Source organism: Octopus sinensis, linkage group LG4, assembly GCF_006345805.1.
Source record: "Octopus sinensis linkage group LG4, ASM634580v1, whole genome shotgun sequence".
Lineage (NCBI taxonomy): Eukaryota > Metazoa > Mollusca > Cephalopoda > Octopoda > Octopodidae > Octopus > Octopus sinensis.
Genome location: NC_043000.1, coordinates 104340805 through 104359170, shown reverse-complemented (window position 1 = coordinate 104359170; position 18366 = coordinate 104340805). Strand labels below are relative to the sequence as shown.

At 40.4% G+C, this 18366-nt stretch overlaps 5 non-coding genes across 5 annotated transcripts; 4 read left to right on the top strand and 1 right to left on the bottom strand.

The window, feature by feature from the left end:
• The first annotated feature begins 390 nt into the window (after positions 1-390).
• Positions 391-528, top strand: LOC115211314. The gene has a single exon (XR_003881586.1). It is a non-coding gene; the product is annotated as a U4 spliceosomal RNA (small nuclear RNA).
• A 3978-nt stretch (positions 529-4506) lies between these two features.
• Positions 4507-4644, top strand: LOC115211310. Its single transcript, XR_003881582.1, has one exon. It is a non-coding gene; the product is annotated as a U4 spliceosomal RNA (small nuclear RNA).
• Positions 4645-10649: 6005 nt separating this feature from the next.
• On the top strand, positions 10650-10787 carry LOC115211313. Its single transcript, XR_003881585.1, has one exon. It is a non-coding gene; the product is annotated as a U4 spliceosomal RNA (small nuclear RNA).
• A 3950-nt stretch (positions 10788-14737) lies between these two features.
• On the top strand, positions 14738-14875 carry LOC115211309. Its single transcript, XR_003881581.1, has one exon. It is a non-coding gene; the product is annotated as a U4 spliceosomal RNA (small nuclear RNA).
• Positions 14876-17777: 2902 nt separating this feature from the next.
• LOC115211315 lies at positions 17778-17916 on the bottom strand. Its single transcript, XR_003881587.1, has one exon. It is a non-coding gene; the product is annotated as a U4 spliceosomal RNA (small nuclear RNA).
• Between the last annotated feature and the right edge of the window lie 450 nt (positions 17917-18366).

Below are 18366 nucleotides of genomic sequence, written 5' to 3'. Positions count from 1 at the left end.
CTTTGTGTGTGCGTGTATATGTGTGTTTGTCAGTGTATGAGTTTTGTCGAGAACCCAGATACAAATTCTGGATGAGCAACCGATGGCTTTGTGCAGGTATAAACAGAAAAATAAACGTCAGTCTAATGGCCTTGACATCATCAAACAAAGGTCACTTCTGTATGAAGTCATATACCAAACATATAAAAACATAAATATGATATAAAAACTAAATATTTGGCATTCTTGTATTAGTTAAACAATTAAATATATACAACCGATGCATAGCCACTAAAGAAATCTATTGCTACTATTCACGGGAATTAATGAATAACAATAAAGTGAAAAGCAATATCAGTGATTGTATAGGGTTGATTTTCTGTTAAGTTGAAAAATGGCGTCAGTTTCGGTAGCTTTGCGCAGAGGCGGTACCATGGCCAATGAGGTAAATCCGAGGCGTGGTTATTGCTAGTTGAAAACTATTCCCAATACCCCGCGTTGCTATCCATAATAGATAGCAAGCGCAATTTTTACTCACCTCTGAGGAGGTGCAATATCAATTGAAAAATAGACATTAATATAGCCTTTTGGTTGGAAAACTTACAGTCCCGTTGATCATTTAGTGCATATCGTCGTCATTTTTTGGCAATGATGCATAGGAACGACAGCTAGTTCAAAATTAATAACTCACTATTTCGGTAGCTAAAAGGCACTAAATATTAAAATATAAAAGTGAGGTATCAAAGAATGGCAACTGAGCAAAAAACAACATAAAGGGGTGTAAATATCAATATATTTATTGAAAACAAAAGAGGAACTAACGTAATTACATTAAAATCAATTAACATAATTGCTTTCACACAATTTCTTTTGGTGTCTAAACAGCAGTTTCTCATGATTTATAAACACCAATGGATCCAATTTTCTTTAACAGTTTGCTAAGATGTTTATAATCATAACAACAATTTTCACTTCACTTCGGTAAAGTGCATGTTAGATGGTGCAATATCAATTAAAGAATAGACATTAATATAGCCTTTTAGTCGGAAAACCTATTGCAATCGTTCTCTGTTTAAATGATTCCCTTAACTTAGAGTCCCATTGACCATTTAGTGCGTATCGTCGTCATTTTTTTGGCATGATGCATAGGAACGACTGCCAATACAAATTTTATAACTTACTATTTCGATAGCTAAATATTAAAACATAACAGTGATAGGTATCAAAGAATAGCAGCTAAGCAAAAAATACATAAAGGGGTATACATATCAAAATATCTGTTTAAAAAAAAAAGGAACTATCGTAATTAAATTGAAATCGAATTAACATAATTGCTTTCACACAATTTCTGTTCCTTTTCTTTTGATGTCCAAAGAGCAGTTTCTCGTGATTTATAAACATCTATGGGCCCTGTTTTTTTTTTTGTTTTTTGTTTTTTTCAACAGTTTGCTAAGACGTTTATGATCATAACGACAATTGTCACTTCGGTAATGTGCATGTGAGATGTTCAAATTTTCTTAGTGTTCAAACTTTCTATGCTCATCTGATTTCTTAAAATTCATATAGTTGAATACTCTGTCCAAGTCAGCATATTATGTGGTAAAATGCAAAGTGCTAAAGCTAATTTACACTAATGTCCGAATTAACATTACATAGTTGAATGCGATGATACTCCAATCCAGAAATAAACTGTTCTTCGGACATTTGAATTTTCTTTTATAGCTAAACACTAAAAATTGCAATTTAAAAATGAATCAGTATGTTGAAACGGTATATATAAAAATTAACAGCAAGAATATTATTTACAATTGATGGATATTTGTCCTCATCTTGTTTGTTGTTAACACAACGTTTCGGCTGATATACCCTCAAGCATTAATCTGGTGTCTTGGGGAAATTTCGAACCTGGGTTCTCATTCCTAAGGTATTTTTCGATGTTGTTATTATTATTAAGGTCACTGCCTGGAATCGAACTTGGAGTTAGTAGCCAGCGCTCTTAACCCTACGCCATATGCCAGTGGGCAATTATGGAGTGAATTTTAGGACTCATAAGTCTAATATTCTCCTATCCTTCCTTGATACCGGTTCCCATATGCTGTTCATATCTGCACTTGGTCTGCTTAGGAGGTTGTTGTGTCCTAGCACATGTGCTGCTTCTTTTAGTTCTCGTATTTTCCAGTGGTGTTCACTGTCTATTATTTTAACTTTATCCCACAGGGGGAGGTGGTCTCCATTTTTTCATACATGATCAGCTATACCCGATTTATCAATATCTCCTCGTGTCACAGCTTTGCGATGTTTCTCTATCATTATTTTGAAAGGGCGGCATGTTTCGCCTTTGTATAACCTACGACAACTGCATGCGATGGAGTACACGCAGTTCTTAGTCATATTCTCTTCTGTTGGTGGTTTTACTCGAAAGAGATATTTGCGAAGTGTTATATTACTTTTGAATACTGTCCTGATGTTATATGGGCTACATATCTTTTGTATCTTTTCGGAGAGGCCTTTCACATAGGGTAGACAGACTGTGGACAGTTTATTGGTTTTATCCTCTCTTTTCTTCATAATTGGAGTGGAGAGAATGCTTTGGGGGTAGTTGTTGCTCAATAGAGTGTTACTGAGCTTAATCAATTCTTTGTGGTGGGTATCACGATCGCTACTTATATTCATTGCTCGATGTTTTAGGCACTGAGCAATCCATATCTTTACACTGTATGGATGACGGGAGTTGAAGTTGAGACATCGTCCAGTGAAGGTCGGCTTGCGGTATACGGATGTCCTGAATAATTATTTGGTGCGTATAATTAATACGTCCAGGAATGCTAGCTGATTGTCTTTTTCTTTTTCCATTGTGAACTGTATGGATGGCTTTATTGAGTTCACATGATCTAACAGCACTGGAACATCTTCCTGGTGAGGCCAGAGTATGAAGGTGTCATCAACATATCGCAACCATAGGGTTGGTTTTAGTGTTGTTGATCCTAAAGTCAAATTCTCAAAGTATTCCATTATATATTGGCTATTATCGGTGATAATAGCGAACCAATAGCTAAACACTCTTCTTGTTGATATATAGCAGTGTCCATATTTAAGTAGGTAGTTTCTACACAGAAGGTTAACATTTCCATCAAATTTCTTATTGGTATACTAGTGCGTTCTTTTAGATGGATGACTGTCACTAGTTTTTCTTGAATCACCGATAGTGCTTCACCAGTTGGGACTTTAGTGAACAGACTTATCACATCTAGACTCACCATCTGGTTGTATTCATCCACTGAGCCGCTTCCTTGTGGATATAATCAGTCCATTAGCAGAACAGTCAACATCGTACGTGAAGAATTCCACCCACTTCACAGAATTGATCAAGGATACCCTCATTGAATCCAGCCAGATGATGAGTCTAGATGTGATATCAACAACACCAACAACAACAACATCGAAAAATACCTTAAGAATGAGAACCCATATTCGAAATTTCCCCAAGACACCTGATGAAGACTGGGGGGTATATCAGCCGAAAAGTTTTGTTAACAACAAAAAAGATGAAGACAAATATCTGTCAACTGTAAATAACGTAAATAATGTACATAATTCCTCATCTCTTATGTATAGAACAGCAAGAATATTGTTATACTCTGCTACTTTACTATATCAAATTGACTGCAATAGTCATATTTTACAACTTTTACTGTTCCATATAAATTTTTTTTTGTTTTTTGTTTTTGAAATCGTAATCGAATGGGCCAAAGGCATAAGTAATTCTCGGCGAGAACAAACAAAAGTTTGCATAGATAACGGGGTTTTATCTTCATTATATATAATGAAAGAATTAAAAGTATTTCAAAAACGTTTCTAAAAATGAATTATTTTTATATTCAATGTCATTTGTCCTCTGAATATTTCAAATCTATAATGATTTTCAATTGTTTTTAATATTCTGAAGATGCCTAAAATTTCCGTAGAAAGGTGGAAATTTGCGCCATGGCAAATTCCGTGTGCGCAGTGGAAGTGCCATGCGGCCTAAATTTAGGTAGGAATAATTCTGAATTAAATTCTGATTTCACTTCCGTAGAAAAGTACTCAATATAACACTAAACTTAATAATTAGAAAAGCAGAGAAAGCATTGGAATTACCTCTGTGTGTGCGTGTATATGTGTGTTTGTCAGTGTATGAGTTTTGTCGAGGACCCAGATACAAATTCTGGATGAGCAACCGATGGCTTTGTGCAGGTATAAACAGAAAAATAAACGTCAGTCTAATGGCCTTGACATCATCAAACAAAGGTCACTTCTGTATGAAGTCATATACCAAACATATAAAAACATAAATATGATATAAAAACTAAATATTTGGCATTCTTGTATTAGTTAAACAATTAAATATATACAACCGATGCATAGCCACTAAAGAAATCTATTGCTACTATTCACGGGAATTAATGAATAACAATAAAGTGAAAAGCAATATCAGTGATTGTATAGGGTTGATTTTCTGTTAAGTTGAAAAATGGCGTCAGTTTCGGTAGCTTTGCGCAGAGGCGGTACCATGGCCAATGAGGTAAATCCGAGGCGTGGTTATTGCTAGTTGAAAACTATTCCCAATACCCCGCGTTGCTATCCATAATAGATAGCAAACGCAATTTTTACTCACCTCTGAGGAGGTGCAATATCAATTAAAGAATAGACATTAATATAGCCTTTTGGTTGGAAAACCTACTGCAGTGGTGGTCTCCTCAGAATTTAGAGTCCCATTGATCATTTAGTGCGTATCGTCGTCATTTTTTGGCAATGATGCATAGGAACGACAGCTACTTCAAAATTTAATAACTCACTATTTCGGTAGCTAAAAGGCACTAAATATTAAAATATAAAAGTTACAGGTAGCAAAGAATAGCAACTGAGCAAAAAGTCACATAAAGGGGTGTAAATATCAATATATTTATTAACAACAAAAGAGGAGCTAACGTAATTGAATTAAAATCAAATTAACATAATTGCTTTCACACAATTACTTTTGATGTCCAAACAGCAGTTTCTCATGATTTATAAACATCTATGGGTCCAGTTTTCTTCAGCAGTTTGCTAAGATGTTTATAATCATAACAATTTTCACTTCGGTAAAGTGCATGTGTGATGTTCAAACTTTCTATGCTCATCTGATTTCATAAAATTCATATTGTTGAATACTCTGGACATTTCAGGAAATTATGTGGGAAAAGGAAAAGCGCTAAAGCTAATTTAGATAAATGTCCGAATTGGTATTAAACAGTCGAATGCGATGATACTACAATCCAGAAATAAACCGTTCATCGTACATAATTTTCTTTTTTTTTTTTTTTAGCTAAACATTAAAAATTGCAATTTAAAAATATAATATAATCAGTATTGATTGATTGATTCTAGTTTCAGCTTATGAGCTGTGGCCATGCTGGGGCACCGCCATTTGGTGTTGCTACTTGGTTTCACTTCATGGAGGCTTTCTAGCAACTGCTATTTGGTGCATGAGAGAGTTCGATGCAGCTGCCCTCATCTGCCCCTCCTGCCGTGAAGTTGGTTCATCTGGGACACCTGACAGGAAGAGATCCAGCTTCATTTTAAAGACATCTGTATCCACCCCATGCAGGTCTCTCAGGTTCTTCGGGAGGATATTGAAGAGCTGTGTTGAAAATTTATATATAAAAAATAACTGCAAGAATATTGTTATATTCTACTGCTTTATAATATCAAAATGACTGTGATAGTCATATTGTTTCACTTGTTTATTCATTCAATGTCGATTTTGTTTTTTAATGAAGCAGCAGGGGATTTCGGCCTTTCCAACGTGGGTCGTCGAGGTGTTAAGACGTGTGAAGACGTTGCTAAGGTTGGGTGAAGCAGCTGCTATCTTTAGCGTTCGGGTCGGGGCTGTGACGAAGGATCCGTTACCACTGAAGGGTCTCTATCGGAGCGAAGAGAAGGTAGGTGCCTTTATATATCAACTATCTCGCACACACCACAAGCTATTTCGGCGTTCCACGTAAGTCGTCACCACGATGTCTGCGAAAATCAGGATCGCCAGCGACATCATCAGACCCTTCAATGGCGAAGGCGATGTAGTGGCCTGGATGCGGAAAATCAGGCTGGTGGCAAGACTGCAAGGTATAAGCGATGTGGAAAGTTTTATGGCGCTGTATTTAGAAGGGAGTGCGTTAACGCTATACCTTGAGATGGACGAGGAAGAACGTCTGAACGAGGAAAAAATAGAGCAACGATTGCGGGATGCCGATACAGTATGTGAATACACAGCTTTTGCTAAGCTGGGTACGATTCAGTGGACGGGGGGACAAGTGGACGAGTATGCGGCAGAAGTTAGAAGGTTAGCGACGCTGGCTGGGTTTACGGGAGAAGGGCTGGGGCGAGCGGCGCGGCTGGCGTTCGTAAATGGGTTCCCCGACGATGTAGGGATTCACCTACAACGATTGCCCGGGATTAAAAAGATGGCACTGAGCGAACTGTGACTCAAGTCCGCGTGTTGACGCGACAATCTGGGCGGAAGGCGATAGCGATGGCGGTGACGGAGGTGCGTAAAGACGGGCGACGACCGGAGAAAGACGTACAGAAGCGGCCGTTCACAGGTCGGTGTTTTAGATGCCAGGGGTCGCACATGGCGCGGGACTGTACGCAAATGGGGCCCGTTTGCTATCGATGCAGGCAGACAGGGCACATCGCCCGTGATTGCGACCAGGGAAACGACTGCGGGGAAGTTGCTGCCTCTCGAACTTTCCCCGCAAACGAGTAGAGGCGTTATTGGAGACGCTGCCATTAATTGACGTGGAAGCCGAGGGGAAGACGTTCAAGGCCCTCGTGGATACGGGCTGTACGACCACCCTTGTGACTTCAAGGGTGACGAAGGAATGGAACGGGGCTAGTAGCGTCCGGGCGGTCGACGGCAGCGAAATCCGTTGCAGAGGCAGCAGCAAGGTAGAGATAGTGGTGCGCGGCGCGACGCTAAGGCTGCAGGTAATTGTGGCTGAACACGTGATAGATGGTGTTGATGTGGTGATGGGGATGGACGCCATCAACTGCCTTGGTGGCGTCGGTGTTGTGGGAAATGAGGTCACGTTCGGAAGCGTGGGGGCGTCGTGCACTGCGAGCCAGGATCGCCAGAGAGAGCAGAGCCCCGCGAGGGACTGCGCCGCTTACACCATCGAGGAAAAAGACTTTCAGGCGGTGTTCGATGGTCAGCGGTGGACGATAGAGTGGCAATGGAAGGACGAGCACCCGACGCTGGAAAACAGGGTGAGCTGTTACCAACATACCCTTAAAGGCCACGCCAGGGTTGCGTTTGAAGACGGGGTGGAGAGGTGGATCGAGAAAGGGGTCCTTCTCCCTTGGAAGGAGGAGGTAACGGGCGGATTGCTACCCCTGATGGCGGTGGTGCAGCCTACGAAGGGAAAAGTCAGACCGGTGTTGGACTTCAGGGAGCTAAACCAGCATATATCGTGTCACAAGGGAGGTGAGGCGACAGACGTATGTGGCGAGACGTTACGTGCGTGGAGACAGTCGACCGAGGCAGCGACGATTGTCGACTTGAAATCGGCATACTTGCAGCTCCATGTGAGCGACAAACTGTGGCGATATCAGCTGGTGCGGTACAAAGGCCGGACGTACTGTTTAACCAGGCTGGGTTTCGGGCTGAATTCCGCTCTGAAGATCATGGCGGCAGTGCTTAAGTCCGTCCTAGGGAAAGACGGCAAGATTAGAAAGGCCACCAGCTCCTACATTGACGACATTTTGGTGGACGAAACTGTAGTGCCAGCCAACGAGGTAGTTAGACATCTGGCGAAGTTTGGACTGATTGCGAAGCCACCGGAGTCGATGGAAGGGGGATCCGCGCTGGGGCTGAAGCTGCGGAGAGATAGATCGGGTGAATTGGTGTTCCGGAGAGTGAATGAAATCCCAGAGCTGAGTTCCAGCGTCAGCAGGAGAGAGCTGTTCTCGGTGTGTGGGAAGTTGGTCGGTCACTACCCGATCGCCGGATGGCTGCGCACGGCGTGTAGTTACACGAAGAGACGAGCAGAGGGGGAGAGTTGGGGCGACAAGGTGGGGGAAGGGACGGTGGCGATGATGCAGGAAATCCTAGAGAGGACGAGAGCGGAAGACCCGGTCAGGGGGAACTGGTACGTTCCCAAGACGGAATGCGGGACCGTCTGGTGTGCTGCTAGCAGTATAGCGATAGGGGTTGTGTTGGCAATCGAAGGTGCTGCGGTGGAGGACGCGGCCTGGCTTCGGAAAGCAGATGATTTCAAACACATCAATGTCGCCGAATTAGACGCGGTGCTGAAAGGGGTGAACTTGGCCCTGAAATGGGGGCTGCGCACAATTGAGATCGGACGGATTCGGCCACTGTGCTTGGCTGGGTAGGATCGGTGATCACCGGTGAAAGGAGAGTGCGGACGAAAGGTGCCGCGGAGATGTTAGTGAAGCGCCGTCTAGGAGTTCTAGGTGAATTGATCGCCGAGTTCGGACTGAAGCTGAATGTGGTTTTCGTGCCTTCGGAAAAAAACAGGGCAGACGCACTGACCAGGGTGAAAAGAGCGTGGTTGGAAGAACCGGAGGAGGCCCGGAAAGGGATAGCTGCGGCGTGTCGGTTGGATGACTGCGAACTGAAGAGACTGCACGCTATGCATCACCTGGGTGTGGACAGGACTCTGTATCTGGTGAAGAAAATTGATGCTGACGTCACTAGGAGAAGCATCCGGAAGGTGGTTGGGAGCTGCGACAGGTGTCAGTCCATCGACCCTGCTCCGTGTGGGCATGAACAGGGAAGCCTTTCGGAGGAGCAGAACTGGAAAAGGCTAGCTGTGGTTGTGACACTCTACCGTCAGGGAATTACCTCTCCATGGTCGACTGCGGGTCAGGCTGGCTGGCCATTTGGAGGGAGTTAAGAACGGGCATTGCTGACGAGATCGCGCAGATCCTGAACGGGATATTTTTAGAGAGAGAACTACTGATGGACACCGGGGCGGCGTTTCGTTCGGAAGCATTGAGGGTTATGCTTGATCGGTGGAATGTGCGTCGCTTGTTCAGAGCAGCGTATAGGCCGAGCGGTAACGGGATCGTGGAGAGGCACCATTGGACAGTCAAGGCCATAGCGGAAAGAGGGCACATTTCGCCGCTTGAAGCAGTTTTTTGGTACAAATTGTCTCCCCGATCCGGGTAAGCTGAGGAATCTGCGCCGCAGAGAGCTGTGTTCAAATATGAATGGAGGCACCCGAGCAAAGCGCCGGAGGGTCACGAGGAAGAGAAGGGACCCGTTCGCGTGAAAATAGGGGAGGAAGTCTGGGTTAAGCCACCAAAAGCGCGCTGTACGTCTCAATGGAGCAGAGGAACGGTGACGGCGGTCAATTCCGGAAACACGTCTTGGACCTTCGCAGGATTGTCGCTTCGACCGACGACGATTCTGGAGAGGGGGAGAACGAGGTGCCCAGCTTGAGAAGATCTCGACGCGCAAGGCGCCCTCCCGGTTGGATGGTGGACTACGACATGGAGCGGAGAGATTGTGATCTTTAAGATGAGGGTGGCGTGTGGGATGACGTCAGCAGCTGGGTGCGTTGACCGGAAGCTGGGGCAACCGGAAGGGGCTGCAGTGAGGCGTGCGCAGGCTGCGGGGATTTCGGCCTTTCCAACGTGGGTCGTCGAGGTGTTAAGACGTGTGAAGACGTTGCTAAGGTTGGGTGAAGCAGCTGCTATCTTTAGCGTTCGGGTCGGGGCTGTGACGAAGGATCCGTTACCACTGAAGGGTCTCTATCGGAGCGAAGAGAAGGTAGGTGCCTTTACATATCAACTATCTCGCACACACCACAGAACAAACATAAAAGTTTGCATGGATTGCGGGTTTTGCGCTTGTATATAATGAAGGGATTAAAAGTATTTCAAAAACGTTTATAAGAATAAATGATTTTTATATTTAGTGTAATTTGTCCTACGAATATTTCAAATCTATAATGATTTTTATTGTCTCTAATATTCTGATGATGATTGAAATTCCTGGAGAAATGTGGAAATTTGTACAACAGCAAATTCTGAGTGCGTAGTTGAAATGACATGCGACCTAAATTTAGGTAAGAAAATTCCGAATTCAATTCTGATTTCACTTCAGTGGAAAAGTACTCAATGTAACATTACATTTAATACTAAAAAAAAAGAAAGAGAAGGCATTGAAATCACGTGGGTGTGCATGTGTGTGTGTGTGTGTGTGTCCGTGTATATACGCGCATGTGGACGTATGTGCATAGGTCCGGTCGTGCATGCGTATGTATGAGTGTTTGTACCGATGAGTTTTGTCCTGGGCCGGGAATTAAATTCTGGATGAGCTGTCGATAGCTTTGTGCAGGCACAAACAAAGAATAAACGTCAGTCTAACGGCCTTGACATCATCAAACAAAGGTCACTTCTGTATAAAGTCATATACCAAACATATGAAAACAGAAATATGATATAAAAATACATATTCGGCATTCTTGAATTAGTTAAACAATTAAATATATACAACCGATGCACAGCCACCAAAGAAATCTATTGCTACTATTCACGGGAATTAATGAATAACAATAAAGTGAAAAGCAATATCAGTGATTGTATAGGGTTGATTTTCTGTTAAGTTAAAAAATGGCGTCAGTTTCGGTAGCTTTGCGCAGAGGCGGTACCATGGCCAATGAGGTAAATCCGAGGCGTGGTTATTGCTAGTTGAAAACTATTCCCAATACCCCGCGTTGCTATCCATAATAGATAGCAAGCGCAATTTTTACTCACCTCTGAGGAGGTGCAATATCAATTGAAAAATAGACATTAATATAGCCTTTTGGTTGGAAAACTTACTGCAGTGGTGGTTTCCTCAGAACTTACAGTCCCGTTCATCATTTAGTGCATATCGTCGTCATTTTTTGGCAATGATGCATAGGAACGACAGCTAGTTCAAAATTTAATAACTCACTATTTCGGTAGCTAAAAGGCACTAAATATTAAAATATAAAAGTGAGGTATCAAAGAATAGCAACTGAGCAAAAAACAACATAAAGGGGTGTAAATATCAATATATTTATTGAAAACAAAAGAGGAACTAACGTAATTACATTAAAATCAAATTAACATAATTGCTTTCCCACAATTTCTTTTGGTGTCTAAACAGCAGTTTCTCATGATTTATAAACACCAATGGATCCAATTTTCTTCAACAGTTTGCTAAGATGTTTATAATCATAACAACAATTTTCACTTCACTGCGGTGAAGTGCATGTTAGATGGTGCAATATCAATTAAAGAATAGACATTAATATAGCCTTTTAGTCGGAAAACCTATTGCAATCGTTCTCTGTTTAAATGATTCCCTTAACTTAGAGTCCCATTGACCATTTAGTGCGTATCGTCGTCATTTTTTTGGCATGATGCATAGGAACGACTGCCAATACAAAATTTTATAACTTACTATTTCGATAGCTAAATATTAAAACATAACAGTGATAGGTGTCAAAGAATAGCAGCTAAGCAAAAAATACATAAAGGGGTATACATATCAAAATATTTGTTTAAAATAAAAAAAGGAACTATTGTAATTAAATTGAAATCGAATTAACATAATTGCTTTCACACAATTTCTGTTCCTTTTCTTTTGATGTCCAAAGAGCAGTTTCTCGTGATTTATAAACATCTATGGGCCCTGTTTTTTTTTTGTTTTTGTTTTTTTCAACAGTTTGCTAAGACGTTTATGATCATAACGACAATTGTCACTTCGGTAATGTGCATGTGAGATGTTCAAATTTTCTTAGTGTTCAAACTTTCTATGCTCATCTGATTTCTTAAAATTCATATAGTTGAATACTCTGTCCAAGTCAGCATATTATGTGGTAAAATGCAAAGTGCTAAAGCTAATTTACACTAATGTCCGAATTAACATTACATAGTTGAATGCGATGATACTCCAATCCAGAAATAAACTGTTCTTCGGACATTTGAATTTTCTTTTATAGCTAAACACTAAAAATTGCAATTTAAAAATGAATCAGTATGTTGAAACGGTATACTCTTTTTACTCTTTTACTTGTTTCAGTCATTTGACTGCGGCCATGCTGGAGCACCGCCTTTAGTCGAGCAAATTGACCCCGGGACTTATTCTTTGTAAGCCCAGTACTTATTCTATCGGTCTCTTTTGCCGAACCGCTAGGTGACGGGGACGTAAACACACCAGCATTGTCAAGCAATGCTAGGGGGACAAACACAGACACACAAACACACACACACATACATATATATATATATTCATCGAGCAATGAATATAAGTAGCGATCGTGATACCCACCACGAAGAATTGATTAAGCTCAGTAACACTCTATTGAGCAACAACTACCCCAAAAGCATATCGTCGTCATTTTTTGGCAATGATGCATAGGAACGACAGCTAGTTAAAAATTTAAGAAAGAGAAGGCATCGAAATCACGTGGGTGCGCATGTGTGTGTGTGTCCGTGTATATACGCGTATGTGGACGTATGTGCATAGGTTCGGTCGTGCATGCGTATGTATGAGTGTTTGTGCCTATGAGTTTTGTCCTGGGCCGGGAATTAAATTCTGGATTAGCTGCCGATGGCTTTGTGCGGGAATAAACAGAAATTACGTGGGAGATTGAGTGTGTGTATGCGTGTTAGCTCAAGTTTTGTTCAGGTCGCACGTGTTTTGAGGAGCTGGAGTATTTCTATCGTAAGTTGCCATATTTGTTATTTGAATAATTGTTGATACGGTTTCGCGTCACACGGCGTCTGTTCTGGCGGCCGTTGTCTGTCTGAGGTGAGACAGACAAAGGATTATGAACCGCCTCTCCCTCGGGAAGAATTTATTTGAAAGTTTGTCGGAATTATCGTCATCTGAGGAGGAGGAGTTGGAAAGAGCAGTGGAAGAAATGGATAGAAGGCTGGAAAAGACGTATGCAGGAGTGATGAGGCCGAAAGAAAAAGAGGTGGACCTGGCTAAATTACCAGGCTTCCAGGATTTTATGAAAGAGGAGGAGAACGGCGAAGTCGAGCTGTCACCTCCAGCAAAGCGTGGCGAGTGGTTCAACCGTAGAACCATCAAATATAGAGTGTACGTGAATGGAGGAAGAAGGATTGAAATAGTAAATATGGAAGCTATTGAAGAGGCATTGAAACAGACTGGAGAGGAAATTGTTTACCTGACAAGAGGAATGGAGTATGGAACTGTAACGGTTCAATATAGAAGTGAGAACGTCGCCAGAAAAATAGCAACCAAGGTGGTAAAAACGGAGAAGATATACTTACTGCCCTCGTATCTAAATAGAAGAACCACAAGAATTAGGGTGGAGGGAATACCCCCACACCTAGAGGGTGAATACATAACGGCAGCGGTGATTAAGGGAAACGAGGAAAAGGTGGACATCCTCCACGCCACTATGAAATACGAAGGCGTGAGAGGTGCCACCTTGGACATGAATGTACAGACAGAAGCGGAAACAATAGAAAGGTTGACAGAAAATATAAGAACAGGGAACATTATTATGAGAGTGTGGGTGGAGAGCAGAGCCCCACGATGTTATAAGTGTGGCCAGAGAGGCCACATAAGAGCCAACTGCCCACCCCCACCAAAGGAAAAGGAAACGGAACCCCCAAAAAAGGAAGACACTAAGGAAAGGGAGAACCAAACAGAAAGGGAAGCAACTGAAGAAGAGGAGAACCAGCAAGAGTGGGAAGAAGGGAGAAAAAAAAGAAAAAGAAAGAAAAAAGCAAACAGTATGAAACCCCAACCCACCCCAACACCACCCGCACCCTCTGAGTCCCATCCTTCCTCTGCAAACAGTGATTCCACCCACTCCCCGCCTACAAGAAAAACAAAAACAAATGCAGACACACAGAACGAACGAAGTCCCAGGCACTATTTTTTATGTGTTGTGAGGAAGAAGGACACCCAGAACTCAAAGAGAATAATACATAAAGATTTATGGCATGAACGTGAAGACGGGAGTTGCGCGGTGTTGAAAGATGAAATTATGGACACAATGGTGATGTTGTGTGAGGAAAAGGGTATAAAAGTGATGAAAGTGACAATGCAGGATGAAGAGATAGAGAAGTATGAAAGGAAAACGAAGAGTGTGATGGGAAAGGAAGGAATTGTGATTGGAAATGGGTGATGAAGGACAGGTAAGTGGTGCTGGCGGATGGGGCCGTTCAGCACCGCTTTCATTTTATCATTTTCATTTTAAAATTAATTTCTCATAATTTTAGATTGTTCTATGTCCTCAATGTGTTGTGATGTATTTCTCTGTGTCGCCCCTAGTGGGTAATAAAGAAATAGTGTGTGTGTGTGTGTGCGTGTGTACGTACATGCATGCATGCGTGTGTATGTCTGTTTGTCAGTGTATGAGTTTTGTCGAGGACCGGGGCACAAATTCTGGATGAGCTGCCGATAGCTTTGTGCAGGCACAAACAAAAATAAACGTCAGTCTAATGGCCTTGATATCATCAAACAAAGGTCACTTCTGTATGAAGTCATATACCAAACATATGAAAACAGAAATATGATATAAAAGCTACATATTTGGCATTCTTGTATTAGTTAAACAATTAAGTATATACAACCGATGCACAGCCACTAAAGAAATCTATTGCTACTATTCACGGGAATTAATGAATAACAATAAAGTGAAAAGCAATATCAGTGATTGTATAGGGTTGATTTTCTGTTAAGTTGAAAAATGGCGTCAGTTTCGGTAGCTTTGCGCAGAGGCGGTACCATGGCCAATGAGGTAAATCCGAGGCGTGGTTATTGCTAGTTGAAAACTATTCCCAATACCCCGCGTTGCTATCCATAATAGATAGCAAACGCAATTTTTACTCACCTCTGAGGAGGTGCAATATCAATTAAAGAATAGACATTAATATAGCCTTTTGGTGATCGTGTGTGGGCGCTTATACGTGCTTGTGTGTGAGTTTTGACGAGGACTGGGTATTAAATTCTGAATGAGCTGCCGATAGCTTTGTGCAGACATAAACAGAAGAAATATGCGTCAGTCTAATGGCCTTGATATCATCAAACAACTCATAACCACGTAAGAGCACTTTTCTAACGGCTGACAAGGGAGACACTCTCCCTCCCTACCTTGTGTGTGTGTGTTTGCAGGGCTGGGATGGACGGTTTGATAGGATCGGGCAAGTCCGATCTCTTTCGCGGGACCGGGGCGTAAACAAACTAGCACCGGCAGTCAAACGGCAGCTACACATTCAGATAGACACATACTCACACTAATATATAAATCAAAAGACGCTTGCACAATATGCCGCGCAGTGGGGTTAAATCTGAGACCACGTTTGAGATGCAGGCTTCTTAACAAAACAGCTACAAACAACATAAATGTGTGTTTGTCTCTCCAGCATCGCTTGACAACTGATGCTGGTGTGTTTGCGTCCCCGTAACTTAGCGGTTCGGCAAAAAAGACCGATAGAAAAAGTACTAGGCTTACAAAGCATACGTCCTGTGGGCGATTTGCTCGACTAAAGACGGTGCTCCAGCATGGCCGCAGTCAAATGACTGAAACAAGTAAAAGTATATATAAATTATATATACATACGTATATGTACATACATCTATACGTATATATATGTATGTATATATATAGAGATAGAGTGTGTTAGGTGTGACTTACAGAAATTGAATATTGAGAAAAAAGTTCGTTATTATTAACGCTTTCGTTCCTTTCTCGAGCTTATCAAATAAAAATTTGTGAATGTACTAACAGCTTGTTCATTTATATAAAACTTTTTTTGTTTTCGTGGCGGGTTGTTTAGAAGAGAACATTGTTTTTGTTTTTTGGGGTGAGGTTCCATGACAATGGAGATAGATAGATAGATAGATAGATAGATAGATAGATAGATAGATAGATAGATAGATAGATAGATAGATAGATAGATAGATAGATAGATAGACAGACAGACTGACAGAGAAGGGGTAACCCCCTTCCTATTCAGCATTCATTCATTTATTTATTTATTTAGTCCTTTACCATTGTATTGGAATGGGTTTAAGGATGGCGACCATATAAATCTCTGTGTGTGTATGTATATATGTATGTATATATATATGTATGTATATATATGTATGTATATATATGTATGTATATTATATATATATATATATATATATATATATATATATATAATATATATATATATATATAATATATATATATATATATATATATATATTTATAGATGTATTAAACTGATGCTTAATAAAACTACTTTCAAGTATTTACAAATTCGTTTCGCTTTGGGATACCCATGTTTAATTTTATACAATCTCGGCGTCACACTTTCTTTTCGTTTTCCGTTACTTCTACGTCCCTGAACGAAAGGCAACCTATTTCATTATTTAACTGTTTTAAAAATTGACTTATCATTAATAGTATTAAATAATATTTTCATTTTCCGAAACATTTTCTTCACATGAATATGTTCTCTAATAGTAATGAATTATTTAGTAAAGCGAGTCCCACCTTTTTACATTTCTGGTTTTTACGTTCCAATTGTAATAATTCAGAACATAGTCAAATTCTCCCGCATGTCACACCCTGTTATTTAAAAGGTGCATTGGATAATGTAGTCGTGTATTTGGATCATGAGGTTGCTGGATCAGAACCGACCTGGAGCTAAAAACAATTACAAGTGGTAAACTTATGTGTGTTAATGTTTATGTACTCTTGCTGTTCAACATGCTAGAAATAACAGCTTCATTTATCTTCAATACATATATTTTCGTCGTTAAGGTTAGTCCTATTTGGCTTAAAAAAAAAAAAAAAGATGGAAAGGTCACTGTTGACTCTTACAAAAGACTAGATGGTTACATTTGAATCCCTAATCATGGTTGAAACACTTAATAAATGACGAGCATTTGGTAAAAGACATGTCGGATCTTTTCAGTTTGAACGGCAGTTTTTTAAAATAATTTCCACGTAACTAAACACTTTTAAACTTCGTATACTGGTTGAATGTGTTTATAAAACATCTTTTTCTCTTGGCTTTATTGAGAAGATTCAATGGTTTGTAAGATATTTGTTGTTGTTTTTTCTTCAATTTCAACCAATCAATGACGTCTATTGAGGTAAAAAAATTCTGTGCCCTATGAATATGTCCTTCGTTTAAGAAACAGGTTGGGTTTATTTACATTTGTGAAGAAAAAAAGATACCCTTACCCCCACCCCTAACACTAAAACATTGAAATGCAATAGATCGATAGTAGGGTCATAATTGTGGGTGACAATTGTTTTTCAGTCGCTAAAGTAAAGTATACCCAAAATTAGATGACTGGTCTTATTGTCCAGAGAGCCAGCAGTGAATGATGGAATTGATAAAGCTTCGAACACTATACCTTACGCCGTATTCAAATCCCGATGAAGGTTAAAAAGCATTTCTCCTGCGGATAGGCGAATTAATCAGTATTGCAATAATCTGCAAGTCGAAATAAAAATACGGGAGTGTGTTACCAGTTAATGAAATGTATTTATCTGTATTGTACTGATCCACTGGATTGTAATAAATAATGATATTCCATTTTTAACAATCGAGAGGCCCTCAGTGTGGTTAATCGATGTGCTAGATATAACAGCGAATACTGCATAATCTACCATGCGTAAATTAGCAGGGACACTAGTAAACAAATTCAAAAGCAACGAACAACTTAGTTATAGGTTTACCTGGGTTATCATCTCTGCAACTTACAAATAAAATTACAATCTATTATTACATTGATTTCTACACCTCCGTAGAGGTGCGCAAAAATTGCGCACAGCACCCTCGTGGGATGCCATACGCGGGGTATTGGGAATAGTTTTCAACTAGCAATAACCACGCCTCGGATTTACCTCATTGGCCATGGTACCGCCTCTGCGCAAAGCTACCGATACAGTGAAATTGACATATATTTAGCCTTATACTAAAATGTATTATTCACTGGCGTTAGCTATCAGCTTTTTGTTTATTATTAATTGCCATCAATTGTTTGCTAAAATATTAATATTTTTTCAATTATAAATTTTTATTTCCAATAGTTTTGTCTTATGCAACAATATTTTACTGTTATTAAAGAACACTTTCATAATCATTTACAGAAATTAATCACCACCAACCCATTTTTTGAGACCATTAAGTGGGATGAAGGGGAGAGAAGAGGAAGTTAAAAGGGGCTAACTTCCTGTTGTTTATAAGTTCTAACAAAATATTAGCCTTTAATTACAAGAGGAAAATGTATAAAGAATAACCGCTTGACACTGCTAAGAATAAATTAAAACTACATATATATATATAAGTATTTATGATTTTGTTAACGTACTTTACAGAAATTGATAA